Here is a 15,851-nt window from a genome sequence, read left to right as displayed (position 1 = left end):
AAAAAAGCCTGTCTGAAAACATATACGAACACAGTATATATTCATAGATTGGAATTGGGGGAGGGTAAATGGCGCTGCCAATATCTAAAAGTGTGTATGTGACACCAATAGTGTCAAAACAAAATCCTAATTACTCCCCATTAATGTGAACCTTCATACAAAATTCATCAAATCTGATCCATATAAGGTGTAATATTCTTAGTTTGTGCAAAAAAATGCAAAAGTGACCATCAATTGATACCAACAAAGTAAAAAACATAAATAAAGTGCTGGCGCAAATACATACCCTGTTTCTCCGAAAATAAGCCCTACCCCGAAAATAAGACCTAGTGTGAGTTTCTGAGATGGCTGCAATATAAGCCCTACCCCAAAAATAAGCCCTAGTTAAAGTCCTTGTAAAAACATGTAATCCGTTCTGTAAAAAGATTATATAATGTGCAGTGTGTCTCCCTTTTGTAACTTTATTGTGGAAAATACCTTATTTACAGCACTGCTGGGCGCTCACGTGACCCACCGGAGCTCTTCTCCTCTCCTCCCGGCTGATGTCAGCTGTTTTTTTTTCAATAAAAAACTTTATTAAGCCCCTACCCACTGCAGTAATCAGAGTGGGGCTGACGTCTTTGGGGATCTTGGCCCCTCCCTCTGTAGTATTTGGAGTAGGGAAGAAGAGCTCCAGCGGGTCACGTGAGCAGCAAGCGGCACTGTAATTAAGGTATTTTCCACAATAATGTTACACAAGGAGACACACTGCACATGATATCATCTTTTTACAGAACGGATTACATCATTTTATAAGGTCTTTAAACAAAGGTTTATTTTTGGGATTACAGAATTTCACAATGCTGACTCCAGAGCTGACAGGGGGGGGAACTTTTTTGTACATACCATAAATAAATAAGACATCCCCTGAAAATAAGCCCTAGTGTGTTTTTTGTAGCCAGAATTAATATAAGACCCGGTCTTATTTTCGGGGGAAACACGGTAGTTAGTCAGGTTGAAAAAAGACACAAGTCCATCCAGTTCAACCACAAAAAAAAAAATAAGCAAACAAAATAAAAAACACAGTACAATCCCATACACCCAACTCCATACCCACAGTTGATCCAGAGGAAGGCAAAAAACTCCCCGCAGAGCATGATCCAATTTGCTACAACAGGGGGAAAAATTCCTTCCTGATCCCCCGAGAGGCAATCGGATTTTCCCTGGATTATCTTTACCTACAAATTTTAGTACTCAGTTAAATTATGTACATTTAGGAAAGAATCCAGGCCTTTTTTAAAGCAATCTACTGAGCTCCAAAATCATAGTCCAAAACAATCATAGCAGGAAATGACAAAAACTAATAATGTTCTTATTGTGACTTCTGCAGAAATTCATCACAGCTTCTGTGCAAAAAAGTGAGTTCCACTTGTGCTCCCCTCTCCGTTCCACACTCACCAGAAAGCAGTACCCCCGCAGGGGTAAATCACATATATGCAGAGTAACCTCAGGTCTTGATACCAAATGGGATAGCCTCCTCTGCAGCGTGTTTAGCTCATAAGATGTGTTTCACATATGGTTGGATAGGAAAAATTGACACTCATAGCGTAAATTCGATAAATTTGTTTTATTCAATTAGGCAGTTTCTTATTTTAAAAAAAGCACAGTAATAGTGCTAGGGACAGTGACAATATAATATCTGTGGATCTGGGACAACGTGCGTTTCAAAAAGTAATCAGGAACCAGAAAGTTACGTGATTACACTCCAAGCTCCGACTTACGTGTTTCGTCATCTTGGTGCACCTAACGTCTTATATGGTGTAAGGGATTGCCATGACAACTAGGTCTGCTGGTCGTCCTGTTCAATACCGAGACGGGATTGGTGCATTTCTAATTGTTAATGAGCATACTCTGTCCTGAAGAAGGACAAGAACACGGGGAACCATATACCGATGTGGCTTTTATCACTGGGTTTAACAAACTGTACCAATCAGTAGAGCATATTGTGAGAAAACACTGGCCAATCTTAAAAACAGATAGAATTTTATCCAAGATCCTCCCAAAAAAAAAAATAGATTTGTGTAAAGAGAGCCCCCACTCTTAAGAATCATCTAGTTCACAACATCGAAGAAAGAATTACTAAATGTTGGGACTTTAAATGAAGCACACTACTGAACTCAATGAATCAACTGAAGTAAATACATTTATTAGTTACAGATAGGGCATGACAAACGCCACTAAGGAGTAGGTAGGTAGAATGGTAATGAGTTACAAAAACTAGAGTCTAAACAGTGCATGGTAGTACCTAATAATAAAAGCGTACATGGTAATGCATAGCAATTGTAGGTTACACTGAATATATATTAGACAGTACATAATTGTAAAAATATCTCATAAAAACAAGGCATGACAATAAACCTGGCGTGTGAAGACCAAAGCTGTATTGGTAACACGTAAATAAATAATATGGTAGTTGATCCATGGAGATAATTGGTAAGGTAAAGGATAGGCCTATACTGTGACATATCATAGTGTAGAAGCTCTACGCGTTTCGTGGTTTGTACCACTCGTCAGGAGCAGATATGCAGTATGGGGGTATCTACAATAGAAAGAAAATGCCAATATAATAAAATGGTAATGAAACTATAAAACATATATAATGCATAAAAGAAAGAGGGGGAGCAAACAAGGTCCCAAACACTCTTACCTATTGGTAGCATGATAATGTGATGATAGAATAATATCAATGGTAGGGGGCGGCTATGGACAGTATCTTCCCCGGGAGCTGAGATGGTATAGTTCACAACATCATTCATCCCCCAAAAATTGTAAAATTATTCATTACCAAAGTGAATGTGAGTGTGGGCGGGGCAAACAGGAGAAGAGGGGCGGGAGGAGGCAGTGTACATTGATTTCTTTCTTCTTCTGCTTATGTAGGGAAGGGGTAGGGTTAGTGTACTGGCTGTGCGAGCTGCTGCAGACGGCTTCTCCTGTTGGGCAAAGTCCATGGGTTGCCTGAAGGGGAGGGGGTTTAGCCCACCCCAGCAGCCCCCTAGATCCGACCATGGTTTATAATGTAACAAGACAGCTGCTTGGCATAGAACCTGAAAGCAAATGGAGATCAATGTAGTAGCAGTGCTTACCGCTACTACAGTAATCTCCCATAGGTATGAAAGTCACAGCGCTACTGCAGTAATCTCCCATAGGTATGAAAGTCACATCACTACTACAGTAAGGTGACCAGATTTTTAAAATGAAATCCGGGACATTTTTTTTTTTTAATTTTGGCAAATGGTAAACCATTTTATAAGCATATTTTCCTCAAATGATATATACAGTGTATGTGCTATGTGTTTATGGAATGATTGTATGATATATACGTTATTTCTCACATTTCGTCCATAAGATAAAGATTTTTAAAAAAATATATACTTTTTAGGAATTTTTGGAGATATGACTAGCACATGTTATGAAGATAAGACAGAGAAAAAACAGAGTGCAGAGTTCAGGAGTGGACTACATAAAATGCAGGGCTCAGCTGTGCCCATCTATGCAGTCTCACCAGTGCCCAGCAATGTAGCCTCACCAGTGCCCATCCAATGCAGCCTCACCAGTGCCCATCTAATGCAGCCTCACCAGTGCCCATCCAATGCAGCCTCACCTGGGCCCAGGAATGCAGCTTCACCGGTGCCCAGGAATGCAGCTTCACTGGTGCCCAGGAATGCATCCTCACCTGTGCCCAGGAATGCATCCTCACCTGTGCCCAGGAATGCAGCCTCACCTGGGCCCAGCAAAGCAGCCTCACCTGGGCCCAGCAAAGCAGCCTCACCTGTGCCCAGCAACGCAGCTTCACCTGTGCCCAGCAACGCAGCCTCACCTGTGCCCAGCAACGCAGCCTCACCTGTGCCAAGGAACGCAGACTCATCTGTTCCCAGGAATGCAGCATCACCTGTGCTCAGGAATGCAGTCTCACGCATGCAGGGGATCAGAGAGGAGAGGAAAGCCAATTATCACACAGATCCTGGGCGGGTGCTGAGGCAGAGGGAGGGGGGGCGGTCTGCCCCGGGTGCCACACGCTGGGGGGGTGTCAGGCTGGTGTCTTCTGCTGTGTCAGCTTTGATTTTAACTGCCGGGTGCCCACTGTTACACAAGTCCCGCTTCCCAGACCGGCTCCTACCTATGAAAAACAGCACATTGGACAAGTATGCTGTCTGTCGAAGGAGAAAACCAGGAGGCAGGACTTGTGTGACAGCAGCTGACACAGGGGGAGACATTGGTCTGACACCCCTCAGTGTGTGGCACCCAAGACGAACCGCCCCCCTCAGAACCCGCTCAGGAACGGCCTGCACCTGGCACCGCCCCTGCAATCTGGGGACAGATGGCTTCAGGGACAGCATCCTCAATCTGGGGGTGTCTGGTCACCCTATACTACAGGGAGATTCCACAGGTATGGCACAAACATACTTACATTGGACCAGCTGGATCAAAGAAACTATGCAGAAATATCTATATACAGCCGTAGTATGAATGTCAGACTTGAAGTGTTAGGTTAAAACATGTAATTATTAAGAATTAAAGCAGAATAAAGCAAACATTTATTATATTGCAGCTTACCAATTCTTAGATATGATGGCTGCATTCGTTTTCTTTTTTCTTCTATTTCCATTTAATGCTCCAGCTAGTAAGTCTGTTGTTCTTTAAAAGAACAGAAATCTCTTCCATATGTATCAGTTACTGCTGTAACTGCTTAACTGCGCTTGTTAGTATATTTAAATTTGCTAGTTAATCTAAAGCCTAGTACACATGATGAGATTATCAAACAAATAATTCAGGGTTTTTCTTTCTTTTTTTTTTTTGCATGCAAGTCTCGTATCGAAAGTGAAGAGGTTACTCAACTTCCAAAAATTCTCCTATGACAATACAACTTCGGAAGTGATGTAATTTGTTGAATTGTTTTGGAATGTATTCTTTCATTTCCGAGCATGGGTAGTCTTGCTCTTACGATTTTTTCTCAGACGAAAACTGCACTAACCACTTAAGGACCACGCACCGCATATATACTGTGGCAGGGTGGCCCTATTGCACGAAATGACGTACCCATACGTCGTGCGGGACCGACGATCGCGATTTCCGCTGGCCACCCACGATTAAACCTCAGAGAGGCAGAAGGGGGATCTGCCTATGTAAACAAAGCAGATCCCTATTCTGACAGGGAAGAACATGGAGATCTGCTCTTAGTGATCAGGAACAGCGATCTCTCTGTACTCCCAATGAGTCTGTCCCCTTGACAGTTAGAAAGCACCTCCCTAGGGAACACTTAACTCTTTCATTGCCCTTAGTGTTCACCCCTTCCCTGCCAGCGTCATTTATACATTGATATATTCTTAGCTCTGATCACTGTAACAATGTCACTGGTCCCAAAAAAGTGTCCGATCTGTCCGCCGCAATGTCACAGTCCCACAAAAAATTGCTGATCAGCGTGATTACTAATAAAAAAAATAATAAATAATAATAAAAATTGCACAAATCTATCCCCAATTTTGTAGACGCTATAACTTTTGCGCAAACCAATCAATATACGCTTTTTGCGTTTTTTTTTTTAACCAAAAATATATGGAAGAATACATATCGGCCTAAACTGATGAACAGCTTTCCTCGGCTCACGCTGACAGGGAGAGCCAGGCAGCTCTCCCTGTCAAAGGAGGGGTCCGGGCTGGTAATCAGCATATTGATTACAAGTGCAGCTCCCATCAGAGGTGCCCATCAGCTGCCAATCACTGCTCATTAGATATGTGCATTCCCGTTCGTACGAATGTTATTTTCGTACGAAAATGTTCATTTTCGTACCCGCAGAATAAGGTGTACATACGAAAAAATTAAAGCACCAAAATACGAAAACGACGGCATTACGAATGAGCCGCATAACGAACCACCGCAAATACGAACGAACGATCCAACGAAAATACGACAAAACGAAAACGTCAAAAGAACGAAAATTACATCTATAACAAAAGATTTGCATTCTGTATCCTGTTTGAATCCCCTCTCTGCTCGTATCCTCAGCCGCATGTCCACATGACACCTACAACAAAAGATTTGCATTCTGTATCCTGTTTGAATCCCCTCTCTGCTCGTATCCTCAGCCGCATGTCCACATGACACCTACAACAAAAGATTTGCATTCTGTATCCTGTTTGAATCCCTTCTCTGCTCGTATCCTCAGCCGCATGTCCACATGACACCTACAACAAAAGATTTGCATTCTGTATCCTGTTTGAATCCCTTCTCTGCTCGTATCCTCAGCCGCATGTCCACATGACACCTACAACAAAAGATTTGCACTCTCTATCTTGTTTGAATCCCTTCTCTGTTCGCACCCTCAGTCCTATGCTCATATGACATCCACAACAAAAGACCCGCACTCTGCATTTTGTTTGAATCCCTTCCCTGTCCGCATCCCCAGTCGCATGCTCACACGACATCCACAACAAAAGACCCGCACCCTGTATTTTGAATTCCCCTTTTCTGTTCGTATTTAGGATTCAACAGAATGCAAATCTTTTGCCACAGATGTCACACGAACACACGACCGAAAACACCAAAAGAAAAAGGACCCAAAACACAGAATGCAAATCCCTTGCCACAGATGTCATTTTGTTTTTTTTGAATGGGCAATGAGTGTAGTTAGCAGCTTCTCTTTTGTGCTGAGTAGTACAGTAAAGCCAAATAAACTTTTCTGTGGATTTTCATCTGAAGGGAGATCAGTTGGCCAGACTTTTGAACCCAAAAATGGTTTTCTGATGGAGTTTAAAAACGAACAAATTTTCTGAGAACGAACGGAAAACGATCGTTTTTATGTTTGTTGTTAAAAAAGTCTGACCAAGTGTATGGGGCTTAACAATAGTTAATATGGATGAGCTGCGTGTTGAAAGTGCCGCGAATCCCGTGATATATTTACGAAAGTACAAAATGACGAAAATCCTTTTTCTGTTCGTATTTTCAGTCGCATGCCCACATGACATCCACAACAAATTGTCATAGATGTCACACGAACACACGACCGAAAACACGAACAGAAAAAGGAATCCAAAACACAGAAAGCAAATCATTGACGAAAATTCACGAAAAATTATTGTCCAACAAGTAACGAACATGAATTAAACAGAATAACGAACCATCCTGCATGTACGAAAATAAAACGGTAACGAAAATACGAAACGATCGGAATACGAAAAAATCTCGTCGTACGAAAAACGAACGGGAACGAACAGGAAAACGGGCGTCTTCGAAAAACGAACGGAAACGAACGAAACGGAACAAAAAAATAAATAAAAATTTCTGTGCACATGTCTACTGCCCATGAGCTGCCAGCCTGTGCCCCATAAAGAACACCAATCAGTGCCCATAAATATGCCAGTGTCCATAAAAGTGCCAATCAGTGCCCCATTAGTAATGCCTGTCAGTGCCCTTTAAATGCCACTCAGTAACTCCTCATCAGTGCTGCCTATCCAGTTCCATCAGTTTTCATTTTTTATTTTTTTTTCAAAAATTTCAGTCGTTTTTTAGTTTGTTTAGGAAAAAATAAAAACCCCAGTGGTAACCAAATACCACCAAAAGAAAGCTCTATTTGTGGGAAGAAAGCAATAAGAAATTTAGTATGGGTATAATGTTGTATGACCGCGCAATTGTCATTCAAAGTGCGACAGCGCTGAAAGCTGAAAATTGGCCTGGGCAGGAGGGGGCGAAAGTGCTCAGTATTGAAGTGGTTAAACTGTCAATTCCTGCAGTCTTTTCTTTAAGAAGTACAGATGATAAAGAAAGCAACAAGTCATAAGATCTGAGAGTCACCTGCTGAAAGTGGCCGCCAGCTATTCCGTGTGATCCTGATAGCGGCATGACTGGAACATAGCAGCAGCTCTCATAGTGTCACCGCTGCCTGAGGCCTGTCCAAAAAGGAGCCAAAAAATGTGAATTATGTCTTTTATGTTTCCAAGGTGCAGCTACCAAGCAGCTCTGTGTTCAGTTCCTGCACCTGTGACTGCTCTCTGTTTATCATGTCATGGGCACAGCGTGCAGGAGGGTGACAGGTACATGGGAGACTAATGACCCGTGCACACGATCAGAAAATCGAAGGAAAAATAGCGATTTTGAATCGATCGCGTGATCTGATCGTTGGTGCACAGTTTCAAGACTCCATCATGACAGTTAATCCAATATTATCTGAGGGGACAAGCACGAAAAAAATTCTTGTGCGATATCAGATTGTGCGATTTTGGTTTCATCAGCACAGTAGTTGTTTGGAAATGCAATATAAATACAACACATTACATCACTTCCAAATTGTTATTCTGTCGTATGAGAATTTGTCACGTTAGAAAACTCTTCATTTTCTATATGAGACTAGCATGCAAAGCCCCTCCCCCCAAAAAAAGACAGACGATAATTTGTCTGATAATCTCACTGGCCCGGATTCAGAGAATTTACGCCGGCGTATCCATAGATACGCCGCGTAAATTCAAATCTGCGCCAGCGTATCTTCTTTCTGTATTCAGAAAGCAAGATACGCCGACATTAGCATAAGATACGACTGGCATAAGTCTCTTACGCCGTCGTATCTTAGGGTGCATTCTCACGCTGGCCGCTAGGTGGCGCTCCCGTCGTTTTCGGCGTAGAGTATGCAAATTACCTTGTTACGCTGATTCACAAACGTACCTGCGCCCGGCGGTAGTGTTTTTACGTCGTTTGCGTAAGGCTTTTTTGGCGTAACGTTGCTCCTGCTATTGGGTGGCACAGCCAATGTTAAGTATGGACGTCGTTCCCGCTTCGAAATTTAAATTTTTTGCGTCGTTTGCGTAAGTCGTTCGCGAATAGGGCTGGATGTAATTTACGTTCACGTCGAAACCAATGACGTCCTTGCGACGTCATTTGAAGCAATGCACACTGGGATATGTACACGGACGGCGCATGCGCCGTTCGTAAATCACGTCAGGTCATCACATATTAGCATAAAACACACCCCCCTTCCACATTTGAATTACGCCGGCCCCATTTACGCTACGCCGCCGCAACTTACGGAGCAAGTGCTTTGTGAATACTGCACTTGCTCCTGTAAGTTGCGTCGGCGTATCGTAAATACAATACGCTGCGCCGCCGTAAAATAAAGCGCATCTACCCCACTGTGTTTACCAGGCCCAGTTACTAGTAGATCATGAAAACTATATTTTTCTTTGACCTCAGTGACAAGGAAAATCCAAAAAGAATAGCCCATTTTTCGGAAATGAATGAAACTGAGTGTGGTTTATGGTTTGCGCTAGGGTTGTCCCGATACCACTTTTTTAGGACTGAGTACAAGTACCGATACTTTTTTTCAAGTACTCGCCGATACCGAATACCGATACTTTTTTTTAAGTGTGTCCCCAAATGCAGCCATGTTCCCCCACAAATGCAGCCATGTCCCCCTACAAATGCAGCCATGTCCCCCCACAGATGCAGCCATGTCTCCCCCCATATCCAGCCATGTCTCCCCCCATATCCAGCCATGTCTCCCCCCATATCCAGCCATGTCTCCCCCCATATCCAGCCATGTCCCCCCCATATCCAACCATGTCCCCCCATATCCAGCCATGTCCCCCCATATGTAGCCATGTCTCCCCCCATATCCAGCCATGTCTCCCCCCCATATGCAGCCATGTCTCCCCCTTGCTCGGGATTGGACAGTTCACCCGAGCAAGGGGGAGTGTCTATACGCGGCACGGCGCGAATCATTACAGCTATTCAAATGAAAGCTGTAATGTTCACCGCGCGTATTAACCAGTCGGCGGCAGCGGGGATGCGGCGTAACGGCGGCGGCGGGGGGACGAGTATTCTATTCTGGTATTGGGGGTATTTGCGGGAGTACGAGTACTCCCGCAAATACTCGGAATCGGTCCCGATACCGATACTAGTATCGGTATCGGGACAACCCTAGTTGGGGGGGATTATTACTTATTGGAAAGTGTGTCTAAAAGGCCCGGCTCACACTGATGCGAGTTCATAACGAATGTAATGCGTCAAAAACATTCTAAATTCACATGTCATCCATAAAGTCATTGTTTTCAATGACAATCTTTCACAGACATGCGTTGCGATTCTTCTACGAATGCGATGAGATAAAAAAAAAGGGTCTTGTGCGAGTTTACAGCGTTGCGTTGCAAATTTAGTCTCCATAGACATCAATGTAAATCGTTCTGGAATCGCATTGATGGTTCACATATGTGCGAATTCCACCACACTACTCTCCACAAAAAAACAGGAAATACACAGGAAGTTAACACCTTTTTTTTTTTTCATTATAATTCCATTGGCTAGAACATCAATCGCAGAATGTCCAACTCCTGAAATTCACTGTAAAAGTCGCACCTCACACAGGACAAAAAAATTAGCAAATTTGCAGCGCAGCAGTGTGAACCGAGCCTTAAACAGAACATAGAATTGAAAACACTGACATGGCATGTTGAGTCCATAAAGTCCTGAGGAAAGATTTTTCAGAATTTTTGTACAAATGTTGGAACAAAATTTTACTGGTATATGTCAAACTGGCAGCCCTGCAGCTGTTGCGGAACTACAAGTCCCATCATGTCTCTGCCTATGGGAGTCATGCTTGTAATGGTCAGTATTGCAATGCCTTAATGGGACTTGTAGTTCCTCAACAGCTGGAGGGCCGTCAGTTTGACACCTGTGCCTTAGTGACACCAAATGATAACCGTATTCCCCCCCCAAAAAAAAAAAATCCATACACATTCACTACTTAATCACTTCAGTCCTGGAAGTTTTTACCCCCTTCCTGACCACAGCACTTTTTACAATTTGGCACTGCGTCGCTTTAACTGACAATTGCGGGGTCGTGCGACGTTGTACCCAAACAAAATTGACGTCCTTTTGTAGCGCCGGGCCACTTTCAGAGCCGGTGCTTTGTTAAATTTAGGGGAAGGATTCAGAGAAATAGTTAGCTCGGAGTTCGTTTGATTGTTTAAATTTGGGTCTCTGCTCTAGTTTGGCTGTACTGTGGGCTGTCCTTTTGTCCGGGGACTCGGGCCAACCCCCGGACGGCAGGTGGCAGCAGTGTGGTCAAGTGTTCTGAGTGCCACTCCTTAGCAGCCAGTCGGGGGTTGGCTGCCCTGCTGTGCATGCTGGGGAGAGGTATAAAGGGGGCAGATGCCATTACCTCGAGGTTCTCTTCCTCGTGGGGCACCCGCCATTGGGGTAGCCATTCCACGACACCCCCGCATGTGTCCCTCCTGGCCGGGGTGTGCGTGGGCAGCAGTGTTCCTGGTTCCGGGACCACGTTGGCCCGGAGCGATTGATCCACTGTGCGGGCCCAGTAGTCGACTGAGTCCCCAATCTGGAGGTGGTCCCGATCTGTCCTTCCAATTGGAGGAAGCTGACCGATGAGCAATCTGACCGAGGGATACCAAGCACGAGGCTGGTGTTCCAGGAGGGGCCTGTCCATTCATCGGGGGACCACCTGAGTTCTGACAGGTTGGATGTTGGTCGCCTGTTAGCTGCTAATTGTGCAAAACTACCTGAAGGAGATCCGGGTGCTGAATCTACCAAGTGAGGATTCCGGATCATAATTGTCTCCAATCTTATAGGAGGGTCTGTGGCAGAGACTTAATCCTAAGTTTGAGTGACATTCTGGCTGCCAGGCTGGTGAGAGAGGCCTGTCCAGGTGCGCTATACCCATTCCGGCTGGAGTGGCAAAGTAAAGTGTCATTGGAAGCAGGACTATTTCCCGTGTTAAGTTATACCTGAGTCTACTGTCTTCTATTTTCTATCCCTTCACCTTTCTACTGTTTAACCGTTTTTACCCGGCTGGGCAATAAAAGCACAGAAAAGACACCTGTTGTGTGGACATTCCATTTACTAAAACTCTCATCAAGTACCCTAGACGGCGGAGATACAGAGGTAACATGCCACCCAAAACAAACCAGCAGCTCCTTCGGGGGTAGTGCTACACTTTTTTTCCCCACAAATAGAGCTTTCTTTTGGTGGTATTTGATCACCTCTGTGGTTTTTATTTTTTGCACTATAAACAAAAAAAAAACGACAATTTTGAAAAAAAATATATATATTTTTTAATTTTGGCTATAATAAATATCCTTCAAAATGTTTTAAAAAAACAAATTTCTTCATCAGTTTAGGCCAATATGTATTCTTCTACATATTTTTGAAAAAAACCCCGCAATAAGTGTATATTGATTGGTTTGCGCAAACGTTATAGCGTCAAACAAACTTTGGGAAATATTTATGCCATTTTTATGGCTTTATTTTGTTTTTTTTACTAGTAATGGCGGTGATCTGCAATTTTTATCGGTATTGCAACATTGCGGCGGACAGATCAGAAACTTCTGACACATTTTTGGGACCATTGACATTTATAGAGCGATCAGTGCTATAAATATACACGGATTACTGTGTGCCCCAGGACGAAGTCAATTGTGACGAAACGGCGTAGGGTAGCGGCGTGCTGACGTCATCACCATATACAGTGTCCCGGAGTAAACGGGCTGTGTTAGCCGGCCGGCTACAAACTTTCACACGCAAATTTTTATCTATATTTTGTAAGTGCGATTTTAAATATTTTTTATTAAATTGTTTTACTGGATTACACTAGTCAGACTTCTTTCCTTCCTCACCTTGGCTATAATTACCAATTGATCATCTGTGAGCTGTGGGAGATTTATCGGATATCGGTCAAAGGACATCCTGCTGCATAGACCCCCAGACTGGGTAGAAAGCCACACGCCAACAGAAGATCTCTGGTTGGGATCTTCCTTTTCGGTAAGAGGCAGTCTGTTAGAAAGAAAATCCTTCACCTTCCAATCTCATCACTGTTCTATGGTTTCCTTTCGTTTGATGTCACCAATATATGTGAAGGAGAACAGTGTATTTTCAGCCACTTAACCATCATACGATACGTCCATTTTCTGAAGACAGAACATTGACTTGCTTTTTTACTTTATTTTTCATAGTATTTTTTTCACTGGGACTTATTGGAATATGTTGCGGATGGGGTAACCTATTCGTTGTAGCGTCTTTCTACATATTTATAGCACAAAGAATAGTAATATGCATGTCTATTGGCTTAATGTTTGAATTATCACGCTATCTGCGCGGCTTATTTTAATTTACTGTATAAATGTCACTGGCAGGGAAGGGGTTAATACTAGGGGCTGATCAAGGAGTTAACCATGTGTTGCCTCACTGTGTTCTAACTGTGTGGGGATGGGATTAACTAGGAGAGATGACAGATCGATACACACGATCTGTGTCCTCTCCTCTGACAGCATAGGTATTTATGCGTTTACACACACACATCTCAGTGCTGGAGCTTGTGCACGTGATCGCGCCAGGGCCCGACGGCGATCGCACCCACCGGCCATGCGCATTAGGTTCCCCGCTGTGCAGCGGGAGCGTGCCTCCGACGTCGCTTGTGTGCCCTCTGGTGGCTCTCCCGGGCAAACCCGTATATGTATGGGATTTTGCCCAGAAGGGACATTCTGCCACAGTATATCTGCGTGAGTCGGTCGGGAACCGGTTAATGGCTGTCATCTATTTTTCATGAAACTATTTCTTACTATGAGAAATAATATTTTTTGTGAGCTCCTGAACCTCTTCTTTTCCCATAACCTCCATTTGTTTGTAATGAGCAATGCACTGCTCTCTTCATGAACATTACAAATCCTATAGGGGGTTGTTTACTAAAGGCAGGGCTTTTTTTCAGGGGGAACTCAGTTCCACTACCTCTGGCTCAGACCCTTTGGTGCCTGCTGACCACAATCACTTGTAAACACAGAAGTCTGGTTTCTGTGTTTACAAGTGACAGCTCTGCACTCTGTGTGTAACCCCCTGAACTCTGTATGTAATGCAATTCTGGTATTTAATGCCCCTTTAAGACCCTTCTACTGTTTTTGAAATGTGAACGGGGTCGTGGTTGAGTTCCTGCACCTATTTTCTGAGAAAAAAATCCCTGACTAAAGATAAATCCACTTTGCACTACAAGTGCAAACTACAAGTGCAAAGGGGGTAATCCACAAATGGGATACGCCGGCGTATCTACTGATACGCCGTCGTATCCCTGTTTCTATCTATGGAACTGATCCACAGAATCAGTTTACCATAGATAGACAGAAGATCCGACATGTGTAATTGAATTACACTGTCGGATCTTAAGGATGCAATTCTAGGCCGGCCGCTAGGTGGCGAGGCCATTGCGGCCGGCCTAGAATATGCAAATGAACACTTACGGCGATCCACGAACGTTCCGACGGGCCAGTCGCGCTAAATCTACGTTGTTTATGTCGAGTTACGCCGCGTAAAAATAGGGTCCTATTTGACTAAGCCCTATTAAGTATGGCCGTTGTTCCCGCGTCGAAATTTTAAACTCTACGTCGTTTGCGTAAGACGTTCGTGAATGGCGCTGGACGCCATTTACGTTAACGTCTAAGCAAATGACGTCGGAGCGACGTCAGTTAGCGCAATGCACGTCGGGTAAGTTACCCGACGGAGCATGCGCAGTACGTCCGGCGCGGGAGCGCGCCTAATTTAAATGGGACTCGCCCCATTAGATTCGGCACGCCTTGCGCCGGACGGATTTGAGTTACACCGCCGCAAATTTCCAGGTAAGTGTGTTGTGGATCGATACCTAACTTAGGAAATTTGCGGCAGTGTAACTTAAATCACTTAAGTTACGTTGCGCTGCGGGGCTGTGGATTTGGCCCAAAGCGCCCTTGAAATTGCACTAAAAGTGTACATCGGCGGGGGACATGCAAGGAAAATAAAAAACAGCATTTTAGCTTGCACATGATTGCATAATAAAATCAGCAGAGCTTCCCCTCATTTTAAGATCTAACCCTCAGATTTACAGAGACTGCACTTCCAAGTGCATTTTTCACTTGTAGTGCAAAGTGGATTTGCCTTAAATAACCCCCATAGTCCCTAGACCTTTATTCCTACATACAGTGGGTTCATGGAGAATAAACGTAGCCACATAGTTGGATCACAGCAGCAACAAATAAATAAAAAATTGGGGAGGTTTGGGGGTTACGAATTCATAATTTGTTAAAAAAAAAAAAAATTCGTAATTAAAATGGAATTTTTTTAAAATAAAAAATATATATATTTAGAGTTACTTTTAGGGGATTTCCAAGACCTGATGTCTTTGAAGTTGACATATTGAAGCAAAAGATTCTGCAATCTGCCCTCAAACAGCTGCTTCATTGTCTCCAGTGTGAAAGCCCGAGGGCTTTCACACTAGAGCGTTGCGCTAGCAGGGCGTAAAAAAAAAAAGTCTTGCTAGCCGCATCTTTGGAGCAGTGTGTTTACCGATCCTTTACCACTCCTTCGCATTGAAATCAATGGGACAGCGCGGCTATACCGCCCGCAATGCGCTGCTTCAGCAGCACATTGCCGGCGGTTTTAACCCTTTCTCAGCCACTAGCGGGGGGTAAAACCACCCTGCTAGCGGCCGAAATGCGCCACAAATCCGCCCATAGCGTCGGCGGTAAAAATAGCAGCGTTTTACCGCCGCCGCTATGGGCAGGTCAGTGTGAAAGGGTTCTTAATGCATAAAAATACAGATACAAAAACCTTCCGACTTTAGAATCATTTTAACACTTTCAGAGTCACTGACAAGCATACAGCTTAGAAAGTCACGCCCAAGTCAGAACTTAACCACTTGAGCTCCGGAAGACTTTACCCCCTTCATGGCCAGGTCATCTTTTGCTATTTAGCACTGCGCTACTTTAACTGGTAATTGGGGTCATGCAACGCTGTACCCAAATAAAATTTTGATTTTGGCACACAAATGTGTATTTGACCGCCACTGGATTTTT

This window comes from Rana temporaria, chromosome 2 (assembly GCF_905171775.1).
Source record: "Rana temporaria chromosome 2, aRanTem1.1, whole genome shotgun sequence".
NCBI lineage: Eukaryota > Metazoa > Chordata > Amphibia > Anura > Ranidae > Rana > Rana temporaria.
Note: the sequence above shows the minus strand (reverse complement) of the source record.